Source organism: Magnolia sinica, chromosome 9 (assembly GCF_029962835.1).
Source record: "Magnolia sinica isolate HGM2019 chromosome 9, MsV1, whole genome shotgun sequence".
In the NCBI taxonomy this organism is placed as follows: domain Eukaryota; kingdom Viridiplantae; phylum Streptophyta; class Magnoliopsida; order Magnoliales; family Magnoliaceae; genus Magnolia; species Magnolia sinica.
This window is the reverse complement of record NC_080581.1, coordinates 62,228,863-62,255,515: the sequence shown is the minus strand read 5'-3', so window position 1 is coordinate 62,255,515 and position 26,653 is coordinate 62,228,863. Positions and strand designations below refer to the sequence as shown.

General features: G+C 42.2%; 1 long non-coding RNA gene across 1 annotated transcript; it reads left to right on the top strand.

The window, feature by feature from the left end:
• The first annotated feature begins 4,198 nt into the window (after positions 1 to 4,198).
• Positions 4,199 to 5,189, top strand: LOC131256357 (uncharacterized). The gene is made up of 4 exons (XR_009176769.1): positions 4,199 to 4,396; positions 4,500 to 4,547; positions 4,681 to 4,922; positions 5,017 to 5,189. It is a non-coding gene; the product is annotated as an uncharacterized LOC131256357 (long non-coding RNA).
• Positions 5,190 to 26,653: the final 21,464 nt, after the last annotated feature.

The window sequence follows — 26,653 nt, the reverse complement described above, 5'->3', positions numbered from 1 at the left end:
GACTAATGCATAGTCCCACACACATTACACTACAACAGATATTCATATTAAATGTAGAACAGTAATGGAGCAACAACTTAAATCATGTGGTACTCAAGCATCTGAAGAATATCAACTTAACATAAATGTAAGCATAAGTAATGCTTGAATTTAAATGACAAGGAATGTAACTAGCAAGAAGGAAATCATACACACTAGTGGGAGAGTTGAGAATCGCTTCTCAACGCCCATACTAGGTTGAAATATCACACTTTAGATCATTCAGACATTTCTACAAACACTTAGAATACATAATACAATATACATGACGTATGTTGAAATACACACATTTGGACAATTCCTTTTACCAAGGAGTTATCATACATACATCTAGCATACATACATGACAAATAATCATGGCAAACACAAGTGCATATTTTATACGTATACGGTACTTTATATATACACATAGAATACACAAATCTCAATATAACACATGCATATCAAGAACGCAACATAAACACAACATTGGGCATGTGAAATCTCATCCATAACAAGAATAAATCATTAACTGGCATTGAAAGCCTTGAAAACCATAACCTATACACTTAAAGTCCGCACCTTAAGCCAGAAAAGAAACACATAACTGATTTAGACGAGCTGTCTTCGTCAACGGCGATAGAATACCCTAAAGCAAGAATAGAAATGAGATACAACAACACCAAGACTAATCTAAGCTCTAACACAGATTAGGGTTAGGTTAACTTACCCCAAGAAGAACTCAGAATCGTCAGAATAACGATTCAAAGTGAAGGTTCAAGGATGTAGAAGAACAGGAAAGAATCTAAGATGATTCACCAACTTCTCTCTCACTTTCTCTCTCTTTTCCACTCTCTTTCCAAGCTAGGGTTAGAGAAAATTCGTATGGAAAAGAGAGCTAGGGTTTAAGGACTATAAATAGGCCTAAAATTGATGAAAATAACCCCAGGGCCAAGGTATACTTAGGGTATAACCAAAACCTGACTCTCGCGATCCAACGAAGCACTTCTGGTGGGCCAAATACCACGAAAGGTCGGACTTAAGCTCACTGACCATGGATCTAGGTCAGACTGAGTTTTCGTACCGACCGGCTCTTCAGATCAGCCATGGCGGACCACACTCAATTCAACGGTCACTGAATCTCGATCAGGTCCACAAGCACAAGGACATGCCTGGCCACCTTCCCTGATCAGAGGGTGAAATTGGGTCAAAATCCAACAGTCAGATAGCTTAAAATCATCGCGCAAGTGACACGACTCAGATTTCATAAAAGCTTAATAAATTTCCAACCGTTCTCACACTCTTCACTCCGAACTCAAACAAATCGACCCAGAACATCACATGGACTTGATTTTCGAGGTGATGGTCAAGCGCAACACGGTGAGCGCAACAGCCTAAGATTATCGCTATCGGACTTTCGACGCACGGTATAGGTCCGATCCAGAACTTTCAAAAATTCCCCAGAACAACTGGATTTAGCGATGGATCCCAGATTTCAGAGTAACATATCGCTAACTAATCTACAAGTTTTGAGTCATGCAGATCAAATTTAAAGTGATTGATGCAGATTTCACAAGCAATCGAGTATAGCGCTAATTACCCCACAAACAACTACTTAAGGAAAGATAAACACAAAATTTCCAAGGACATTACATGTGTGACGGATTTAATACTAGTTATACTCATTGGCATTTTCATGAGGAAGCGACATCTTCTTCTATGCTTGATTTGGATCCAACAATGATATGCATGAATTTTTACACGATGCATTTAATTTTTGAGGCCTGGATGATCAAGCGAGTAATGCAGCATATAGACCTACACAGGGGCTTAATACCGAAGCACAACAATTTTTTAAATTAGTAGAAGATGCCGATAAGGAATTGTACCTGGGCTGCAAGAATTTAATAAGCTCTCTTTTTTTATTCAACTATATCACATAAAGCGCCTTGGTGGATGGAGTGACAGTCATTCACAATGTTACTTGAATTGCTAAAGAATGCACTTCCTAAAGGTGAAACTTTATCAAGGTCTTTCTATGAAATCAAGAAGATTATTGGGGACTTAGGCCTAAAATATAATAAAATTGATGTTTGTCCCAATGATTGTATGTTGTATTGGAAGGAGGCTGTTGACAAGGAATCATGTGGTATATGTGGTGCCTCCAGATGGAAAACATTTAAAAATTAATCAGATGACGAGGCGACTTCTTCGACTACCAAACAGAGAAAAATTCTAGCTAAAATATTACACCATTTTCCTTTGAAACAAAAGCTTCAGAGGTTGTACATGTCATCTAAAACAACGTCCTCTATGAAATGGTATTATGAGTGTCACATCGAAGATGGAATGTTAAGGCATCTGGCTAACTCCCCGGCATGGAAAACTTTTGACCACAACCATCCGACCTTTTCATCGGATAGTCGCAATGTTAGACTTGGGTTAGTAGCTGATGATTTCAATCCATTCAAGACAATGAGTATTGCTCATAGCACATGATGGGTTATTCTGATGCCATATAACTTGCCACCATGGTTGTACATAAAGCAATCTTATTTCATGATGTCCTTGCTTATTCCTGGTCCTTTTGGACCTAGCAATGATATTAACATGTATTTTCAACCTTTAATAGATGAGTTGAAGGAATTGTGCGAGGTTGGCATAGACACTTATGATGCCTCAAGAAATGAAATATTTCAAATGCGTGCAGCATTATTAAGGACTATCAGTGACTTTTCTGCATATGAAAACTTGTCTAGATGGAGCACTAAAGGACGCCCTGCTTGTCCTTGCTGTAACAAGGACACTTCGTCTAAATACCTGAAGCATGGTCAAAAGTTTTGTTATATAGGCCATCGTCGATTCTTGGAACTTGATCATAGATTTAGAAGTAATAGCAGATCTTTTAATGGTACAGAATAATTTAGTAAGGCACCAATTTTACTATCTGGGTCTGATGTGTTGGATCAGTTATAAGGAATTAATGTCACATTTGGGAAGAAGACTCTTGGCATTTATGGGCGTAAGAGAAGACGAGAGGATAGTACGAAAGATCGATATAACTGGAAGAAGAAGAGTATCTTTTTTAATTTATCGTATTTAGAGCATAATTTGTTGTGGCACAATCTAAATGTGATGCATATTAAAAAGAATATGTGTGACAGTGTGCTCGGGACATTGTTGAATATTGAAGGGAAAACAAAGGACAGTTTAAAAGCACATCTCGACATGCAAGATATGAGTATAAGACAAACATTGCACCCAAGGCAACTTCAATCGAACAAAACATATTTGCCACCTACATGCTTTACCATGTCATCGAGTGCGAAAGATGATTTCTGCAAAGTTTTGAAGCGAGTGAAAGTTCCAGATGGTTATTCAGCCAATAATTCACGATGTGTGCATCTCAAAGAGCGTAAAATTTTAGGGCTCAAGAGTGATGACTGTCATGTTATGATGCAGTAATTACTTCCGGTAGCGATACGAACAACATTGCCTAAGTGCGTGAGCTTAGTCTCACTTGAATTGTGCAATTTCTTTAGGGAATTTTGTTCCAAAGTTGGCCGAGTAAAAGATGTTGATCGACTGGATTCTCAAATTGTGATAACACTTTGTCATCTAGAAAAGATTTTCCCAATAGCTTTTTTTGATATTATGGTGCATTTGCCCATTCACTTAATGAGCAAGGCCAAAATAGCAAGACCGGTACAATACCGATGGATGTACCCCATCAAGAGGTGCATGTTAATGTTTAGAAATTAATTTTATTTGTTATGTTGTTCCAGTTACACTAATCGACCATATATTTTTAAACTTCTTAATATTGATAATCATAGATACCTGCTCACACTGAAGTTATATGTACATAATAAAAGTCGGCCCGAGAGTTCAATTGCAGAAGGGTACTTGGCGAAAGAATGCTTAACTTTCTACTCGAGGTACTTGTAGAATGTGGAGACAAGGTTCAACCGACCAATATGAAACGATGACTATGGTAACACTGTTCTAAAACAATCCGCTGTTTTCCTATGAATAGGTCGAGCATTAAGAATGATCTATTATCTTAAGTCATGGAGAAGACAAGTATGGTCATGTCCGCACTTATGGGTTAGGACTATCTTCATTTGATTTTTGGGGTGCAACATCCAACCAACAAAGGATGGCCTTAAGAGAAGCTGAAATGCCATCCCTTAAAGAAACTATGATTGAAATCTCATCCGTAAGAGATGTTGAAATTTTTTCCTTAAAAGAAACTCTGATGAAATTGATAGCCACTATGAATAATGCAAACAATAACCCACCCACAGTATTTGGTGCTGCAGCTAGTTCTAACATGAACCAACCATCCTCATCATTAAGCCATTGGGTGACCTCTTAGGTAATTATATTATATACATGTATATATTTAGATATGCACTATGTCCTAGATTATATATAATTTAGTTGGTATATAATGATTGATACTGATTTATCATTTATAGAAACACTCGACGAATAAGGGGAAGACCACAAGTTGCACTAGTGTTGGGGTAATTCCTTATACCAATTAAATAGTTCTTTTATTATATTTTGATGTTATTGTGTTCTTAATTATATGTGGTATACAGATGAGTGTTTATTCAATATAATGCAGTTTGTCAAATAATGAATTTTATTTTGTAGGATGTGACTAGAGTTCTTCTTACAAGTATCATGAAACTTGGTATTGCTATTGCTAAAGGAATTGTTTTGAGCAAGGATCCACTCACAAAAGTAGGGGGGCACGAACTTGGAATTGGTTTTTGGGAAATATTAATTCATGTGGCAGTAGTACGAGAGGAGGTTTTGAAAAGACCTATGGACGATATAAAACAATTGGGGATGTTATTAGAACGAGTATTGTTTGGCCCTCTATTATGTGTAAGGTTAGATTTTTTTTTTTTTATACCATATACAATAGAATTTCTTGTACAAGATTGCGAGTACTAATTAATTTCTTTTTATTATTTTCTTTTGCAGGTTTAAGGAGAGATGGATTGAGTTAAATGAAAAGATCTCTCTCTCTCTCTCTCTCTCTTGTAAATGTTTTTTATTTTGTGCATGGGTTTAGGATTGATGTGTGATTGGTTTTGGATAGAAAGTGTTTAACTCTAATTTTACAATTTGGATTGACTTGAGATCGTATGCATATGATAAGTTAAGTAACTAAATCAACAAGTTAGCTAACATGATTTGGCGGTGCTTGACTAGTGTCGCTAATGGAATCGTCGTCACTTTTATGGGCTTTTAGTTGTGCTTTTGAGCGCTAGTAAAAGTCCCGATTGTTGTAGTGTACAATTTATTAAAATGTGATGTAGGCCACATTTCATGAACATGAAAAATATCAACGTCCTCGTCATCAAAATAAACTTCTCCCAACTATTTCAATTTTCATGATTGTTTGGGAAGAATTCAAAGACGAGCCGACAAACTAACATATGGCCAGCTTTATCCTTTTTTTTATTTAAGGAAAGATGCCTCCATTTTAATATAACAAAAGGAGTACAGAGGGGAAACAAGCCGCCCCCAAGATTCGGGCTTCCCCTAACAAAAAAGGGTGGGGGAAAGCCTATCGTAAAGAAAGCATCAAAAGAAAGAAAATACGGCCGAGGGAGGCCACAAAAGGGGGCTAAGACCACTAGTGCTCCCTCCTAATCAAACTTAAACCCAACTTGTCTAGAAAAAGCAGACCCCTAACTTCGTGAGGGAAATTTGGATGGGCAGAAAACAGAGCCGATCCTTGATTTATGCTACCTAATTTGGCCAAAAAGTCTGCCGGCCCATTACCCTCTCTACAAATATGAACAAAATTTACATTTAAGGAGGCGGTGAGACTCTTGATTCTCATGACCCAATAACTCCATTTCCATCCTGGGCAAGAAAGCCCCGAGAGAAACCACACCACGAAAAGGGAGTCAAATTCCACAATAATATTGGAGAAGCCGTGATGGATGTAATGCTGTAGGCCGTCGAGTACAACACGAAGCTCCGCTCTGGTGTTTGAAGCGCAGCCATAACCTGCATAAAAACTGAAGCAAAACTCGCCTTTGTCTCCTCTGTAGATGCCCTCACCGCTAACTACCCCTGGGTTACCCCTGGAAGAGTCGTTAATTGTCAACTTCACCCATGTAACGTCTCGAAAAAATCCATACAAAGACCCGAGTACCCCCTCTGGCAGAAATTACCCAGGACCAAAACCTTTTAGAAATTAAGTTAATACTAGCAAATGCTAAACAAGAGTGCTTATGAAATTAGCAGTAATCACTTTAAATATGATCTGCAAGACCGAAAAGGTGTAGAATCATTAACGCTACATTATGCTGAAATCTAGAATCCATCTTTAAACCCGATTGCTCTCGGGAGCACAACGAAACTCTGTATCGGACCTGGACCGCACGTCGAAAGTCTGATTACGCCGAAACTATACAGTTATGACCGCATTAGTGGACTTGACAACCCTCTCAGAAATTAAGTCTTAATTGTGTCTAGAACTACACAACTTGAGCCCGGAGTAAAGAGTGTGAGAAACATGAAAATATTTAGAAATAAAATCTGAATTTAAGTAATCTAAGTCGCATCGCTTGCAGGCCAAATATAAGGATTCAGACCGTCAGAATTTGACCCAAATGCACCCTCATATCAGGAGAAATGTCTCACACATGTCAATGTACTTGTGGCCCTGATCGAGTGACCATGACCGTTGAACTGAAACTTGCCCTCTACGGATGATCTGTAAATCTAATCAGAACAAAACTCAACCTGACCTAGATCCATGGTCAGGGAGCTTAAGTCTGACCGCACATGGAAAAGGGGCCACTAGAAGTGCTCCGTTGGACCGGAACAGTTCGTATTTGGATATTACCTAAGTATACCTTGGCCGTGGGGCCATTCCCATCAAACTTGGGCCTATATAAGGACCTTAAAGACTCCCTCTCCTATGCCATACGAATTTTGCAAACCCTAAGAGAAAGAAGAGAGAAAAGAGAAGAAGAAAGTGAGGAAGAGAGAGAGAGAGAGAGTGAGAGATAGATGTTGGGATATTTCCCTGACGCTCCACGTGCTTAGCCACCACTCCTGGGTCGCTATACGGGCGATACCAATCCCATTCTTAGGTAAGAAAATCTAACCCTAATTTGTTTTAGGATTTCAGATAGTGTAAGTTATGAAATAGCTAACCTAATTTATGTTATAGGTTGCCAATCTGCCGTAGACAAAGACTTAGCTTTAAAACTAAGTTCGTTACGAGTCTACCGACGAAAGGTGTGGACTATAAATGTAGAGGTTATGGTTTTCAAGGCTTTTAATGTCGGTTAATGGTTAATTATTGATGTGGGTGCAATTTCACATGCCAAATGCGATGTTTGTATCGCGTTTCTAATATAAATGAACTATATTGAGTTTAGTGTATTCCATGTATATGTAGAAAGTATCGTATACGTATGAAATTTGAACGTGTGTTTGTCATGATTAATTGTCATATATTAATGTTAGTTGTTTGTGTCACAACTCCTTGGCGAAAGGATTTGCCCTAAGACGTGCTATCACCAACATACGTCATGTATGTTGGAATGTGTAGTCTAAGTGTTTGTAGAAATGTCTGAATGGTCACGTGTGTAATAAATTATATGATATATGGGCGTTGAGAAGAGATTCTCAACTATCTTAACGATGTGTATGATTTCCTCCATGTAACTTACATTCTTTGTCTGTTTTACTTAGACACTGCTTATGTGTGAATTCATGTTTAAGTTGAAATCCATCAAATGCTCACATGCTTGTATGATTGGAATTGTTAATCCATTACTGTTCTGATTAGCTTGTATGATTATCTGTTATCATTGAATGTGTTTGGGACTATGGAATAGTCCAGGCAATCGGTAACAGGTTCTGATTTGGTGGCTGAGGTTGTCTCGCCACATAGGACGTGATCGATGAATCCGAGCCGTACTTGGGATGTCGGCAGTGGTTAGGCCACATGGAGTGCTTACGCACTTCATGTCGATTAACTCAACGTGCGCTCATACAAATCGAGCTCGTCAAGTAACCCGATTGACCCGATGTATGTTCACCATGTATGGACGCTACTGCTTGAATCTGAGGTACCAAACTCACCAGTGAAAACCCTTTAACCTTGGTACCACGATCCACTAAGACTCATGAGCCGGGCATGGTGGTATGGGACACCGTGGTCGAGCTGTCGGCCTATGCTAGTGTAACATCGTGAAAAAATATGTACAAAGACCCGAGTACCCCCTCTGGCAGAAATTACCCAGGACCAAAACCTTTTAGAAATTAGGTTAATACTAGCAAGTGCTAAACTAGAGTACTTATAAAATTAGCACGAATCACTTTAAATATGATCTGCAAGACTGAAAACGTGTAGAATCATTGACACTATATTACCCTGAAATCTATAATCCATCCTTAAACACGGTTGCTCTCGGGAGCACACCGAAACTCCGTATCGAACCTGGACCGCACGTCGAAAGTCTGATTACCCCAAAACTATATAGTTATGACCGCATTACTGGACTTGACAACCCTCTCGAAAATCAAGTGTTAATTGTGTCTAGAACTACACAACTTGAGCCCGGAGTGAAGAGTGTGAGAAACGTGAAAATATTTAGAAATAAAATTCGAATTTAAGTAATCTAAGTCGCGTCGCTTGCGGGCCAAATATAAGGATTCAGACTGTCAGAATCTAACCCAAATACACCCTCGGATCGGGAGAAATGTCCCACACATGTCGATGTTCTTGTGCCCCTGATCGAGTGACCGTAACCGTTGAACTGAAACTGGTCCGCCACGGGTGATTTGTAAATCTGATCAGAACAAAAACTTAGCCTGACCTAGATCCATGGTCAAGGAGCTTAAGTCCGACTGCACGTGGAAAAGGGGCCACCAGAAGTGCTCCGTTGGACTGAAACAGATGCCCTGAGTATACCTTAGCCATGGGGCCATTCCTATCAAACCTGGGGCTATATAAGGACCTTAAAGACTCCCTCTCCTATGCCATACGAATTTTGCAAACCTTAAGGGAAAGAAGAGAGAAAAGAGAAGAAGAAAGTGAGGAAGTGAGAGAGAGAGTGAGAGATAGATGTTGGGATCTTTCCCGAACGCTCCACGTGCTTAGCCACCACTCCTGTGTCGCTATATGGGCAATATCAATCCCATTCTTAGGTAAGAAAACCTAACCCTAATCTATTTTAGGGTTTCAGATAGTGTAAGTTATGAAATAGCTAACCTAATTTATGTTATAGGTTGCCAACCTGCCGTAGACAAAGACTTATCTTTAAAACTGAGTTCCTTACGAGTCTACCGGTGAAAGGTGCGGACTATAAACGTATAGGTTATGGTTTTCAAGGCTTTCAGTGTCGGTTAATGGTTTATTACTGATGTGGGTGCAATTTCACATGCCAAATGCGATGTTTGTATCGCGTTTCTGATATGTATGAACTATATTGAGTTTAGTGTATTCTATGTATATGTAAAAAGTATCGTATACATATGAAATTTGAACGTGTGTTTGCCATGATTAATTCTCATATGTTTATGTTAGTTTTATGTGTAACAACTCCTTGGCGAAAGGATTTTCCCTAAGACGTGCTATCACCAACATACGTCATGTATGTTGGAATGTCTAGTCTAGGTGTTTGTGGAAATGTCTGAATGATCAAGTGTGTAATAAATTATACGATATATGGGGATTGAGAAGAGATTCTCAACTATCTTAATGATGTGTATGATTTCCTCCATGTAACTTACATTCTTTGTCTATTTTACTTAGACACTGCTTATGTGTGAATTCATGTTTAAGTTGAAATCCATCAAATGCTCAAATGCTTGTATGATTGGAATTGTTGATCTATTACTGTTCTGATTAGCTTGTATGATTATCTGTTATCACTGAATGTGTTTGGGAATATGGAATAGTCCATGCAATCGGTAGCAGGTTCTGATTTGGTGGCTGAGGTTGTCTCACCCCATTGGACGTGATCGATGAATCCGAGCCGTACTTGGGATGTCGGCAGTGGTTAGGTCACACGGAGTGCTTACGCACTTCATGTGGATCAACTCAACATGCGCTCGTACTAATCGAGCTCGTCAAGTAACCCGATTGACTCGATGTATGGATGCTACTGCTTAAATCTAAGGTACCAAACTCACCAGTGAAAACCCTTTAACCTTGGTACCTCGATCCGCTAAGACTCATGAGCCAAGCATGGTGGTATGGGACACTATGGTCGAGCTATCGGCCTACGCTAGTGTAACGTCTCGAAAAAATTCGTACAAAGACCCGAGTACCCCCTCTGGCAGAAATTACTCTGGACCAAAACCTTTTAGAAATTAGGTTAATACTAGCAAGTGCTAAACTAGAGTTCTTATGAAATTAGCACTAATCACTTTAAATATGATCTGTAAGACCGAAAACGTGTAGAATCATTGACGCTACATTACCCTGAAATTTAGAATCCATCCATAAACCCGGTTGCTCTCGTGAGCACACCGAAACTCTGTATCGAACCTGGACCGCACGTTGAAAGTCTGATTACCCCGAAACTATACAGTTATGGCCGCATTACTGGACTTGACAACCCTCTCAGAAATCAAGTGTTAATTGTGTCTAAAACTACACAACTTGAGCCTGAAGCTAAGAGTATGAGAAACATGAAAATTTTTAGAAATAAAATCTAAATTTAAGTAATCTGAGTCGCGACGATTGCGGGCCAAATATAAGGATTCAGACCGTCAGAATCTGAGCCAAATACACCCTCGGATCAGGAGAAATGTCCCACACATGTCGATGTAATTGTGGCCCTGATCGAGTGACCGTGACCATTGAACTGAAACTGGTCCGCCACGACTGATCTATAAATCTGATCAGAACAAAAACTTAGCCTGACCAAGATCCATGGTCAGGGAGCTTAAGTCCGACCGCACGTGAAAAAGGGGCCACCAGAAGTGCTCCTTTGGACCGGAACAGTACGTATTTGGATATTACCTAAGTATACCTTGTTGTGGGGCCATTCCCATCAAACCTGGGCTTATATAAGGACCTTAAAGACTCCCTCTCCTATGCCATACGAATTTTTCAAACCCTAAGGGAAAGAAGAGAGAAAAGAGAGGAAGAAAGTGAGGAAGAGAGAGAGAGAGTGAGAGAGATAGATGTTGGGATCTTTCCCTGAAGCTCCACGTGCTTAGCCACCACTCCTGTGTCGTTATATGGGCGATACCAATCCCGTTCTTAGGTAAGAAAACCTAACCCTAATCTATTTTAGGGTTTTAGATAGTGTAAGTTATGAAATAGCTTACCTAATTTATGTTATAGGTTGCCAACCTGCCGTAGACAGACTTATCTTTAAAACTGAGTTCGTTACGAGTCTACCAGTGAAAGGTGTGGACTATAAACGTATGGGTTATGGTTTTCATGGCTTTTAATGTCGGTTAATGGTTTATTACCGATGTGGGTGCAATTTCACATGCCAAATGTGATGTTTGTATCGCGTTTCTGATATATATGAACTATATTGAGTTTACTGTATTCCATATCTATGTAGAAAGTATCGTGTATGTATGAAATTTGAACGTGTGTTTGCCATGATTAATTGTCATATGTTTATGTTAGTTGTATGTGTAACAACTCCTTGGCGAAAGGATTTGCCCTAAGACGTGCTATCACCAACATACGTCATGTATGTTGGAGTGTGTAGTCTAAGTCTTTGTAGAAATGTCTGAATGATCAAGTGTGTAATAAATTATACGATATATGGGCGTTGAGAAGAGATTCTCAACTATCTTAACGATGTGTATGACTTCCTCCATTTAACTTACATTCTTTGTCTATTTTACTTAGACACTGCTTATGTGTGAATTCATGTTTAAGTTGAAATCCATCAAATGCTCACATGCTTGTATGATTGGAATTGTTGATCCATTACTGTTCTGATTAGCTTGTATGATTATCTGTTATCATTGAATGTGTTTGGGACTATGGAATAGTCCAGGCAATCGGTAACAGGTTCTGATTTGGTGGCTGAGGTTGTCTTGCCACATAGGACGTGATCGATGAATCCGAGCCGTACTTGGGATGTCGGCAGTGGTTAGGCCACACGGAGTGCTTACGCACTTCATGTCGATCAACTCAACGTGCGCTCATACGAATCGAGCTCGTCAAGTAATCCGATTGACCCGATGTATGTTCACCATGTATGGACGCTACTGCTTGAATCTGAGGTACCAAACTCACCAGTGAAAACCCTTTAACCTTGGTACCTCGATCCGCTAAGACTCATGAGCCGGGCATGGTGGTATGGGACACCGTGGTCGAGCTGTCGGCCTACGCTGGGGTGACGAGCCTCCCCGTAGTACAAAGACCCGAGTACCCCCTCTGGCAGAAATTACCCAGGACCAAAACCTTTTAGAAATTAGGTTAATACTAGCAAGTGTTAAACTAGAGTACTTATGAAATTAGCACTAATCACTTTAAATATGATCTGCAAGACTGAAAACGTGTAGAATCATTGACGCTACATTACCCTGAAATCTATAATCCATCCTTAAACACGGTTGCTCTCGGGAGCACACCGAAACTTCGTATCGAACCTGGATCGCACGTCGAAAGTCTGATTACCCCAAAACTATATAGTTATGACCGCATTACTGGACTTAACAACCCTCTCGAAAATCAAGTGTTAATTATGTCTAGAACTACACAACTTGAGCCCGGAGTGAAGAGTGTGAGAAACGTGAAAATATTTAGAAATAAAATTCAAATTTAAGTAATCTAAGTCGCGTCGCTTGCGGGCCAAATATAAGGATTCAGACCGTCAGAATCTAACCCAAATACACCCTCGGATCGGGAGAAATGTCCCACACATGTCGATGTTCTTGTGCCCCTGATCGAGTGACCGTAACCGTTGAACTGAAACTGGTCCGCCACGGGTGATCTGTAAATCTGATCGGAACAAAAACTTAGCCTGACCTAGATCCATGGTCAAGGAGCTTAAGTCCGACTGCACGTGGAAAAGGGGCCACCAGAAGTGCTCCGTTGGACCGAAACAGTCCGTATTTGGATATAACCTGAGTATACCTTAGCCATGGGGCCATTCCTATCAAACCTGGGGCTATATAAGGACCTTAAAGACTCTCTCTCCTATGCCATACGAATTTTGCAAACCTTAAGGGAAAGAAGAGAGAAAAGAGAAGAAGAAAGTGAGGAAGTGAGAGAGAGAGTGAGAGATAGATGTTGGGATCTTTCCCTGACGCTTCACGTGCTAAGCCACCACTCCTGTGTCGTTATACGGGCAATATTAATCCCATTCTTAGGTAAGAAAACCTAACCCTAATCTATTTTAGGGTTTCAGATAGTGTAAGTTATGAAATAGCTAACCTAATTTATGTTATAGGTTGCCAACCTGCCGTAGACAAAGACTTAGCTTTAAAACTGAGTTCCTTACGAGTCTACCGGTGAAAGGTGCGGACTATAAACGTATAGGTTATGGTTTTCAAGGCTTTCAATATCGGTTAATGGTTTATTGCTGATGTGGGTGCAATTTCACATGCCAAATGCGATGTTTGTATCGCGTTTCTGATATGTATGAACTATATTGAGTTTAGTGTAATCTATGTATATGTAAAAAGTATCGTATACATATCAAATTTGAACGTGTGTTTGCCATGATTAATTCTCATATGTTTATGTTAGTTTTATGTGTAACAACTCCTTGGCGAAAGGATTTTTCCTAAGACGTGCTATCACCAACATACGTCATGTATGTTGGAATGTCTAGTCTAGGTGTTTGTGGAAATGTCTGAATGATCAAGAGTGTAATAAATTATACGATATATGGGCATTGAGAAGAGATTCTCAACTATCTTAATGATGTGTATGATTTTCTCCATGTAACTTACATTCACTCCTCAACTATCTTAATGATGTCATGTAACTTACATTCTTTGTCTATTTTACTTAGACACTGCTTATGTGTGAATTCATGTTTAAGTTGAAATCCATCAAATGCTCAAATGCTTGTATGATTGGAATTGTTGATCTATTACTGTTCTGATTAGCTTGTATGATTATCTGTTATCACTGAATGTGTTTGCGAATATGGAATAGTCCATGCAATCGGTAGCAGGTTCTGATTTGGTGGCTGAGGTTGTCTCGCCCCATTGGACGTGATCGATGAATCCGAGCCATACTTGGGATGTCGGGAGTGGTTAGGCCACACGAAGTGCTTATGCACTTCATGTGGATCAACTCAACATGCGTTCGTACTAATCGAGCTCGTCAAGTAACCCGATTGACCCGATGTATGGATGCTACTGCTTAAATCTAAGGTATCAAACTCACCAGTGAAAACCCTTTAACCTTGGTACCTCGATCCGCTAAGACTCATGAGCCGAGCATGGTGGTATGGGACACTATGGTCGAGCTGTCGGCCTACGCTAGTGTAACGTCTCGAAAAAATCCATATAAAGACCCGAGTACCCCCTCTGGCAGAAATTACTCAGGACCAAAACCTTTTAGAAATTAGGTTAATACTAGCAAGTGCTAAACTAGAGTTCTTATGAAATTAGCACTAATCACTTTAAATATGATCTATAGGACCGAAAAACGTGCAGAATCATTGACGCTACATTACCCTGAAATCTAGAATCCATCCATAACTCGGTTGCTCTTGTGAGCACACCGAAACTCTGTATCGAACCTGGACTACACGTCGAAAGTCTGATTACCCCGAAACTATACAGTTATGACCGCATTACTGGACTTGACAACCCTCTCAGAAATCAAGTGTTAATTGTGTCTAAAACTACACAACTTGAGCCTGAAGCGAAGAGTATGAGAAACGTGAAAATTTTTAGAAATAAAATCTAAATTTAAGTAATCTGAGTCGCGACGATTGCGGGCCAAATATAAGGATTCAGACCGTCAGAATCTGAGCCAAATACACCCTCGGATCAGGAGAAATGTCCCACACATATCGATGTACTTGTGGCCCTGATCGAGTGACCGTGACCATTGAACTGAAACTGGTCCGCCACGACTGATCTGTAAATCTGATCAGAACAAAAACTTAGCCTAACCTAGATCCATGGTCAGGGAGCTTAAGTCCGACCGCACGTGAAAAAGGGGCCACCAGAAGTGCTCCTTTGGTCCGGAACAGTCCGTATTTGGATATTACCTAAGTATACCTTGTCGTGGGGCCATTCCCATCAAACCTGGGCTTATATAAGGACCTTAAAGACTCCCTCTCCTCTGCCATACAAATTTTTCAAACCCTAAGGGAAAGAAGAGAGAAAAGAGAGGAAGAAAGTGAGGAAGAGAGAGAGAGAGTGAGAGAGATAGATGTTGGGATCTTTCCCTGAAGCTCCACGTGCTTAGCCACCACTCCTGTGTCATTATATGGGCGATACCAATCCCGTTCTTATGTAAGAAAACCTAGCCCTAATCTATTTTAGGGTTTCAGATAGTGTAATTTATGAAATAGCTTACCTAATTTATGTTATAGGTTGCCAACCTGCCGCAGACAGACTTATCTTTAAAACTGAGTTTGTTACGAGTCTACCAGCGAAAGGTGTGGACTATAAACGTATGGGTTATGGTTTTCAAGGCTTTTAATGTTGGTTAATGGTTTATTACTGATGTGGGTGCAATTTCATATGCCAAATGTGATGTTTGTATCGCGTTTCTGATATATATGAACTATATTGAGTTTAGTGTATTCCATGTCTATGTAGAAAGTATCGTGTATGTATGAAATTTGAACGTGTGTTTGCCATGATTAATTGTCATATGTTTATGTTAGTTGTATTTGTAACAACTCCTTGGCGAAAGGATTTGCCCTAAGACGTGCTATCACCAACATACGTCATGTATGTTGGAGTGTGTAATCTAAGTATTTGTAGAAATGTCTGAATGATCAAGTGTGTAATAAATTATACAATATATGGGCGTTGAGAAGAGATTCTCAACTATCTTAATGATGTGTATGACTTCCTCCATTTAACTTACATTCTTTGTCTATTTTACTTAGACACTGCTTATGTGTGAATTCATGTTTAAGTTGAAATCCATCAAATGCTCACATGCTTGTATGATTGGAATTGTTGATCCATTACTGTTTTGATTAGCTTGTATGATTATCTGTTATCATTGAATGTGTTTGGGACTATGGAATAGTCCAGGCAATCGGTAACAGATTCTGATTTGGTGGCTGAGGTTGTCTCGCCACATAGGACGTGATCGATGAATCCGAGCCGTACTTGGGATGTCGGCAGTGGTTAGGCCACACGGAGTGCTTACGCACTTCATGTCGATCAACTCAACGTGCTCTCGTACTAGTCGAGCTTGTCCAGTATCCCGATTGACCCGATGTATATTCACCATGTGTGGACGCTACTGCTTGAATCTAAGGTACCAAACTCACCAGTAAAAACCCTTTAAACCTTGGTACCTCGATCCGCTAAGACTCATGAGCCAGGCATGGTGGTATGGGACACCGTAGTCGAGCTGTCGGCCTACGCTAGGGTAACGAGCCTCCCCGTAGTGACCGGTGAGCAACCCATACTCGTGAGCCGAATACGGTGGTATGGGACACTGTATTCTAGCTGTCAGCCTACATTGATAAGGTGACGAGTCCTTTTTAGTGACCTCGAGCGTACACTAAGACTACGTAGAGGCGAAGGGCCCTTATATAGCAACAAGAGTATACTAGGCCTGCGCTGATAAGGTGATGAGCCCTTTGCTGCGACCTTGAACCGTATCATTGTATGTGACTAGGACTGACGACCCTAGAATGGATCATTGTTTGTGAATTGATATAAGGTAGGTACCTTAGCTTCCCAATTCTGTTGTATGAAAGGGACTAATAATAACTCGGTAATCATTCTCATTTCATCACACTGCATGTGCCTCAGGTTGAAGAGCACAGAGGGAAGAAAGCATGCTGCGATTGTAAGATGGTGTCGCATGAGGGAGTGTAGGTGAGGGCATGCATCTTACTTACATTTCATCCTTGTATTAATAAGAGTATTTAGGAATGTCTGATTTGTCTGCTTTATCATTACTGTTTGACTGAATTGATAACATGTTAACCTTTGCTCTATGGTTCCACCGAGTTGATCACTCATTCCCACGTTCTGGGATGGTGTACTGAACACCCACCAGACTGTCGTAGTTACAGATGATGATGCGACTCAGGAGGCGGAGCCCGATTACTATGACGATCAGGATGAGTTCTCATATATGCAATTCTCTAGTGGTTTTGCTTAGGTCATCCGGATCGACGGGGCGACAAGGTTTATTATTGTAGTTGAACTATTTTGAACTATTACTTGTATATGGTGACTCAGTGATGTATTCATACTCTAGAGGCAGATCGTGATCCTCTTGGCTCATACACGACTATATACATTTTCCAGTCTTCCGCTTGCGTTATATGAATTGATCTAGAGTACGAATTACTGTTTTGGTATAATCCCACTCATGATTAATGCACTAACACAGACAACATTTAATCATCATTATCTATGTTGCATAAGTGATGTGTTGGAATTCGGGAGTTGGACTTTTACTTGACACTCGATTTTCAGGGCGTTACAAGTTGGTATCAGAGCATGATTTGGATTAAACTGGACCTGCACGACGTACGCTGACACTTTTCAACATAGTTGGGTGCGAGAGAAATGTAGAAACAAGCTTAAGTTTCTCTGATTTTGCCAATTGGCAAAGTTCACCGAAATCGATCACTTTACTCGGGTCTGTACCCATCCGTGATCGAATGAGTCGATCCCGAATCACCCCTAGACCGTCAATTGACGGGTGTAGACCATGCTTTATTCTATCCCAGCCGTTTAAAATCGGTAAACGTGAATATACATCAGAATTTATTCGAAATGACTCAAAACGAGTCAAATCGGAGTCGGGGACCTAATAGCACATCTCCAGGGGGACCCAGGGTGGGACCCACACCTTTTTAGGACCTGAGGGTAGGAGGACCTTGTCCAAAGGGCGAACCCTTGCCAGATAGTTCAGAGACCGGCAAGGACCTCGCCAGTTTGGCGAGGCCTCGCCGCCAAACGGGCCTGGCCGGGCGTGCCAGCTCGGGCCGATGGGTCCTGGGTGTGGTGTGGCCCATGCACGCATGTGGGGTCAGTTAAAACTCCTCCTATGCTACCTCCCCTTCACAAACCACCACCCTAAGCCTTCCTTTTCTCCAAAATTTCTAGATTTTCCACTCAAACCCCTCCTCTAAACACTCCTTTTCATATTTTCGTGCAACCCTTGCACCACCCCTTCAAAAACCCTCTACCACAGCTGCCAACCCTTTTAATTCTCTCATTTGAGCTCTTAAACCCTCCATTTGAGTCTCAAATTCGTGTAAACTCACTAACCTATCTTATTCCATCATTTTCGCTCTTTACCCCCTTTCATTTGAGCCTACACATCCCCTCTTTGTAGCTCAAGATTCCAAAACTCAACAATCCCTTTTCTAATCCTCCTCATTCCTTCAACTTTCTTCATTCCTTCTCTTTTTGGAATACACAAATACCATTGTGTGCTTCAACGATCTTGTGAGCCCATAACCCATCTTATTCCCATTTTTCCTTCCATTTCAATGGCTCTTTTTGAGCTTGTGACGACTATTTTCTCTCTTTCCACCCTTCTTTCTCTCATGGGAAAGAAAAGAGCTCCTGTGGAAGAAGCTGGGCCTAGTCGCCCTACTCCTTCGAGGAGACCGAGAGGTGCCGCCGTGAGTACGACCGTCAATCGGGAGTTTTTGACTAAACAGGATCTTAATCCCCAGGCTCCTGTCGAAAGGACTCTTTTGGCGGAGCTGTCGCATGGATTTTATGAGGGCTGTAGAGTCCTTTTTGAAGCTCATGTGGATGCAAGGCTATTTCGGAAATACCTCTTGCTCAAGCGCCTAGAAGAGGCCGGGTGGGGTCTACTATTTGATGGCGAGTACCGCGTTAATGTGGGCACTATCCGAGCTTTCTATGCCCATATTCGAGAGCCTACGCTGGAGCCCTTGCAGTTCAAGATCCCTTGTGGAAGAGATCGGGAAGCCACAATTGACGTTGGTTTAGTATCTCGACTTATGAATGTGCCTCTTGGCGAGGTACATACAAGTGAGAAGAATCTAAGGAGTGCACATGAAAGAGATCGCCGCACACGGACCCTTTGTGGCTAACTAGTTCAGTGGTTACCCAACAATAGCCTTCTAGCGACCAATATGACTAGCGACTTCCGTCTACTTCACCACATCTTCATGTTCAACGTCTACCACAGGTGGAGCAACCGCAGCGAGTGCACGTGCCTGATGGTAGATTTCCTGTATCAAGTGGGGCAGGGAGAGAAGCTGTGTGTGCCTACGTATGTTCTGCAACAGATAGTTCTCACCGCACGCTCTAACAGGAGGTCGGATTCGCTCCCATTTGGCCGACTCATATGTAAGATTGCACATGAGTTTGGCTACAGACTTGGAGCGAAAAAGCTAGTGCCAATCCATTACATCAATGAAGCGACTCTCAATCAGATGGGAATCAGGCCATGACAACGACAGGCTTGAATTGATGAGAGTGAGGATGAGACAGAGAGTGAAGAGGAAGAAAGTGAGGAAGAAGTGGGAGCTGAAATAGAAGAAGAGCAGAGCAAGGAAGAAGAGGAGGCCCGGGATACGGATGAGAGCTCCCCTCCTACGGCACCAGAGCATGGAACTGTTCAAGCTCCCTTAGCTCGACTTGAGGAAGGTCAGGTTGTCCTACGACAGGAATAATGGATCTTCAGGGCCTCATGAAACACAAGTTTAAGAAAGTGACTCGCACTTTGAAGTCCATCCTATGCTGCTTACAGGATAAGGGTGCCCCTCCTCCGTCGCTAGACTCGGATGCCTAGTCATCCAACCCGTCACCCCATAGCTTATTTTATTACCGTGTTAGGATATTTGCGTTTGTATGCATTTTCTGTCATGATTCGTGTAACTCTGTATTCCATGTGCTGTGAAAAATTTTGGTAAATGAAATGCATGCAGTCTCTTTTGCTATGAAGTTGTGTGGAATGTTTAAGGGATTGTGTATTGCTGTGCTACATCTTATGTAAGTTGCACCCTATTTCATATAGGGAATGCCACCTAAGGTTACGTGGAGCATGGCACGCCTCACATTTATTGATTCGATGGACCAGGCACCTCCCTAGAGTGATGGTCGTACGGACCTTGGTTCAGGCCTGGTTCATGAGACTATGCCTGAGCCTCAGCCTTCTACTAGTCCTACAGTTGGGTCGCCACCTTACACACCACCGATTCGTGATCAAAATTATGCATCTTCTTCGACGCAGCATGAGCCTCAGTCAGCCCCACCTACGGATAGGTTGGAGCAGTTGATGATGATGATGCACCAGCAGCACTAGCAGCTTTTGGCCACTATTACAAGGGCCCTAACTCAGGGTGGAAGTGCGACTCCACCTTCACCATCTGTACACCCTGCTAGGACTGTAGGGCCTTCTGCTCAGGATGAGGGTGTGCCTTCACCTGCACCTTCTATATACTCTATGGGGAACTTAGGTATGAGTGGCCTCCTCGAGCGATTCCAGCGCTTGCGGCCTCTTACCTTTGCGGGATCTCATAGACCCGAGGAGGTTGAATATTGGCTAGAACGCATCTCTAAGATGCTGAGGATGCTACACTGTACAGAGCCAGAGCAGGTCGAGTTGGCCACCTTTATGTTTGAAAAGGAGGTTAGCTTGTGGTGGGATAGTGTCCTGCAGACCGTTGCAGTTGACTATGTGTAAACGTGGGCAGCTTTTGAGTTTTGCTTCCACGAGAAGTACTATCCCCTGACGTACCAGCATGAGAAGGAGAATAAGTTCTTACGCCTCAGACAGGGAGGCATCTCAGTGACAGAGTACGAGCACCGGTTTATGGAGTTGGGCAGGTACATCCTTACAGTATTTGCTGACGAGCAGATGCAGATGCGGCATTTTTTCGAGGGCCTGCGACCTGACATTCGCTTGAAGATGTGCTATGCTAGCATACCCTCTTATGCTGAGCTAGTACACATGTCTATATGGGTGGAGCAGGATGAGGATCGATTGTCACATTCTTGTGGGCCTATGATCCCTAGGCCACCATCAGATATGTCGAGCAGGCCATTCCTCGGCAAGAGATCCCATATCGACTCTCCTCCCAGGATTGTGGCTCCACTAGTTCCGATGAGGTGACCTGGTGTGACATGTATGTATTGTGGGAGACCAGGCCATACTGCGGAGAGCTGTTTTGCACGCATGAGAGATAGTGGGTTTTTGCCGCTACAGAGAATCGACCGCTCTCGCCCTCAGGCTCTATCGGCTCCACCCCTACGGACAGCACCTGCACATCCTTCCTTCAGGCCCCTTGCACCTCTATTTAGGCCACCTTAGCGACCTATGGTGCCTCAGCCTAACAGATCTCAGCAAGTGCACATCCACGCACTTATAGTACAGGCGCCTGACACCACTGCTACCGTACCTTTGGCCTTCGAGCTCACCGCCCACATTGAAGGTACCCCTATATTTCTGTTGGTGGATACGGGATCCACTATATCCATGATATCATGTTCTGCAGTCTAGCACTTATGGCTGAAGATGACTCCGATAGTTGGGGTACAAGTTATCGCAACACCAGAGACTTTTTCAGATGCCACCAAAATGTGTGCAGGTTGTTTAATAGATATAGGGAGCAGGACAATATGCATTGACTTGATTATCACTACACTATACCATTTCGACATCATCCTTGGTATGGATTGGTTAACTGAAGCGAGGGTCGAGATTGACTGTGAGACTCGTCTGCTGACAATGTACGAACCTGAGGGCACGCCCTTTACGTTCCCCGTGCAGGTCAGTTGCCCTTTTCGAGTCCTTTGTTATGCTTCCTTACTGAAGAATATTGAGAGCCCGACACTTGAAAATACGCCTGTAGTTCAGGATTTTGGGGAAGTGTTTAGTAAGATATCGAGGCTACCTCCTCGTCGTGAGATTGATTTCACCATTGATCTAGCGCCTGGTGCGACGCCCATATCTCTTTCGACTTATCTTATGGCTCCATGTGAGATGGAGGAACTGAGGAAACAAATCGACGATTTGTTAGATGCTGGCTTCATACGGCCGAGTGTGTCTCCTTGGAGAGCACCTATGTTGTTTGTGAAGAAGAAGGATGGGTCACTGCGGTTGTGTATTGATTACCGCAAATTGAACCAAGTGATGGTGAAGAACAAGTATCCTCTGCCCAGGATAGACGATTTGTTTGATCAGTTGAGAGGAGCGCAGTATTTCACGAAGATTGACTTGCAGTCAGGGTATCATCAGTTGCGCGTTAGGGATGAAGACATGCAAAAGACTGCTTTCAGGACTTGTTTTGGGCACTATGAATTTCTTGTGATGTTGTTCGGTCTTACAAATGCTCCGGCTGTGTTCATGGACTTGATGAACAGAGTATTTCGGCCGTTCCTTTACCGATTCGTCATTGTGTTTATTGATGACATTCTGATATACTGCAAGAGTCGGGAAGAACACGAGGAACACTTGCGAGTAGTCTTGGATACTCTGAGGAAGAACCAGTTGTTCACCCAGTAAAAGAAATACGACTTCTGGAAAGAAGAAGTCAAGTTCTTGGGACATGTGGTGTCCAAGGAAGGGATAGCTGTGGACCTTGCTAAGGTAGTCACAGTTTAGGACTGGGAGTAGCCCGGTTCGGTTACCGAGGTGAGGAGTTTTCTTGGTCTGGCAGGTTACTATCGACGATTCATTCAGAATTTCTCAAAGATAACCAGACCTTTGTCTCAGTTGACACGGAAAGATTTGAAGTTCACTTGGAATGAAAAGGTAGAAACACTTTTTCAGGAGCTGAAGGACAGGTTGACGACTGCCCTGTGCTAGTATTGCCAGAGCAAGGGGTCAAGTATGTCATATATACCGATGCATCTCGTGTTGGTTTGGGTTGTGTCCTTATGCAAAAGGACATGGTGATTGCATATGCCTCCAGACAGTTGAGGAAATACGAGGAGAATTACCCTACACACGACCTAGAGTTAACAGCAGTCATATTGCATTAAAACTCTAGACACATTACCTCTACGGAGAGGAGTTCGAGCTCTTTTGCGACCACAAGAGCCTCAGATACATATTTTCTCAGCGAGACCTGAATATGAGGCAGCGACGATGGATGGAGACACTGAAGGACTTCAAGTTCGAAGTCTCTTAACATTCTGGCAAAGCCAACCTTGTGGCAGATGCACTGAGCCACAAGAAGGCAATGGCATTTTGCGGCTCCATTGATGGTAGCAGAGTGGGACATGGTAGAGTTCGTGCAAGACTTTGAGCAAAAACTCACAGTGGAGGAGCCGTATGAGGGCATCGCACATATTCGAGTACAACCCCTCATTGATGACAGGATCATCGCGGCTCAGATAGACGATGAGCTATTGGCGAAGATGAGAGAACAGGCTAACAACGATGGGGATGCCGAGTGGAGAGTTAGAACAGATGGAGGCTTGCGTTACCGTGGCCGCCTATGCATCCTAAACCTCCCTGACTTGAGGAAAGAAGTTCTTGAGGCCGCTCACGATTCTACGATGGCTATGTATCCAGGCAGTACAAAGATGTATCGTGACATGAAGAGGTCGTACTGGTGGGACAATATGAAGGCTCACATAGCAGATTATGTGTCCCGTTGTCTCATGTGCTAGTAGGTTAAGGCAGAGCATCGCCGACCCCCTGGTTTGCTTCAGCCCATGCCCATAGCTGAATGGAAGTGGGACTTCATCTCTATGGATTTCATATCAGGTCTATCGAAGATGAGGAAGGGTTATGATTTCATTTGGGTGATCGTGGACCGATTGACAAAATTAGCTCATTTCCTCCCTATCAAAGTTTCGAACTCTACAGAAGAGTTGGCCAGGTTGTACATCAAAGAGATTGTACATCTGCATGGAGTTCCATTGGAGATCGTGTCGAACCGAGACACGTGATTTACATCTATTTTCTGGACTCACATCTAGGAAGCGATGGGTGTAAAGTTGAAGTTCAGTACCGCGTTCCACCCACAGACTGATGTGCAGACAGAACGGGTGAATCAGATTCTGGAGGATATGTTGCGGGCCTGTGTGCTGGATTTCAAGGACAGTTGGGATGACTGTCTTCCTTATGCAGAGTTCGCCTATAATAACAGCTTCTAGGCGAGTATTGGCATGGCTCCTTACGAGGCACTGGATGGGCGCTCATGCAGAGGACCGCATTGCTGGGCAGAGATTGGCAAGAAAAGCTTGATTGGCCCAGAGTTAGTACAGGCGACCTTAGAGAAGATCGACATCATCAGGCGCCGACTTTTGACAGCACAGAGAAAACAGAAGAGCTATGCCGATACGAGACGACGACCGCTAGAGTTCGAGGTCGGAGACCATGTGTTCCTCAGAGTTTTTCCTATGAAGGAGTCCTTCAGTTTGACAAAAAGGGAAAGCTTACGCCTCGATTCATTGGCCCTATCCAGATACTTGATCGAGTGGGGGTGTTAGCGTACCGCCTTGCTTTGCCCACACCACTTGCGGGCATACATAATGTATTTCACGTATCTATGCTGAAGAAATACGTTCCCGATCCTTCCCACATTATCAAATGGGAGCAGGTACAGTTGATCGAGAACGCTACATATGTACTGCGACCGACGCGTATTCTAGACAGGAAGGAGCAGGTATTACGTAGCAAGGTCATTCCACTTGTGAAAGTGTTGTGGACGCATCACACGAAAGAAGATGCTACCAACAAAAGCCGAGGTTCGAAAGAAATACCCTCAGATTCTTGAGGAGTACGAAAAGGTACTAATTTCGAGGATAAAATTTTTCTTTAAGGGGGATAGATTGTAACGTCTCGAAAAAATACGTACAAAGACCTGAGTACCCCCTCTGGCAGAAATTACCCACGACCAAAACCTTTTAGAAATTAGGTTAATACTAGCAAGTGTTAAACTAGAGTTCTTATGAAATTAGCACTAATCACTTTAAATATGATCTACAAGACCGAAAAAGTGTAGAATCATTGACGCTACATTACCTTGAAATCTAGAATCCATCCTTAAACCCGATTGCTCTCGAGAGCACATCGAAACTCCGAATCAGACCTGGACTGCACGTCGAAAGTCTGATTACCCCGAAACTATACATTTATGACCGCATTACTGGACTTGACACCCCCCTTGGAAATCAAGTCTTGATTATGTCTAGAACTACATAACTTGATCCCGGAGTGAAGAATGTGAGAAACATGAAAATATTTGGAAATAAAATTTGAATTTAAGTAATCTGAGTCGCATCGTTTGCGGGCCAAATATAAAGATTCAAATCGTCAGAATCTGACCTAAATATACCCTCGGATCAGGAGAAATGTCCCACACATGTCGATGTACTTGTGGCCCTGATCGAGTGACCGTGACCATTGAACTGAAACTGATCCACCACGGCTGATTTACAAATCTGATCGGAACAAAAACTCAGCCCGACCTAGATCCATGGTCAGGGAGCATAAGTCCAACCGCACGTGGAAAAGGGGCAACCAGAAGTGCTTCGTTGGACCGGAACGGTCCGTATTTGGATATAACCTAAGTATACCTTGGCCCTGGGGCCATTCCCATCAAACCTGGGCCTATATAAGGACCTTAAACACTCCCTCTCCTATGCCATACGAATTTTGCAAACCCTAAGGGAAAGAAGAGAGAAAAGAGAAGAAGAAACTGAGGAAGAGAGAGAGAGAGAGTGAGAGATAGATGTTGGGATATTTTTCTGATGCTCCACGTGCTTAGCCACCACTCCTGTGTCGCTATACGGGGGATACCAATCCTGTTCTTAGATAAGAAAACCTAACCCTAATTTTTTAAAGGTTTCAGATAGTGTAAGTTATGAAATAGCCAACCTAATTTATGTTATAGGTTGCCAACCTGCCGTAGACAAAGACTTAGCTTTAAAACTGAGTTCGTTACGAGTCTACCGGCGAAAGGTGCGGACTATAAACGTATAGGTTATGGTTTTCAAGGTTTTCAATGTCGGTTAATGGTTTATTACTGATGTGGGTGCAATTTCACATGCCAAATGCGATGTTTGTATCGCGTTTCTGATATATATGAACTATATTGAGTTTAGTGTATTCCATGTATATGTAAAAAGTATCGTATACGTATGAAATTAGAACGTGTGTTTGCCATGATTAATTGTCGTATGTTTATGTTAGTTATATGTGTAACAACTCCTGGGTGAAAGGATTTACCCTAAGACGTGCTATCACCAATATACGTCACGTATGTTGGAATGTGTAGTCTAAGTGTTTGTAGAAATGTCTGAGTGATCAAGTGTGTAATAAATTATACGATATATGAGCGTTGAGAAGAGATTCTCAACTATCTTAATGATGTGTATGATTTCCTCCATGTAACTTGCATTCTTTGTCTGTTTTACTTAGACGCTGCTTATGTGTGAATTCATGTTTAAGTTGAAATCCATCAAATGCTCACATGCTTGTATGATTGGAATTGTTGATCCATTGCTGTCCTGATTAGCTGGTATGATTATCTGTTATCATTGAATGTGT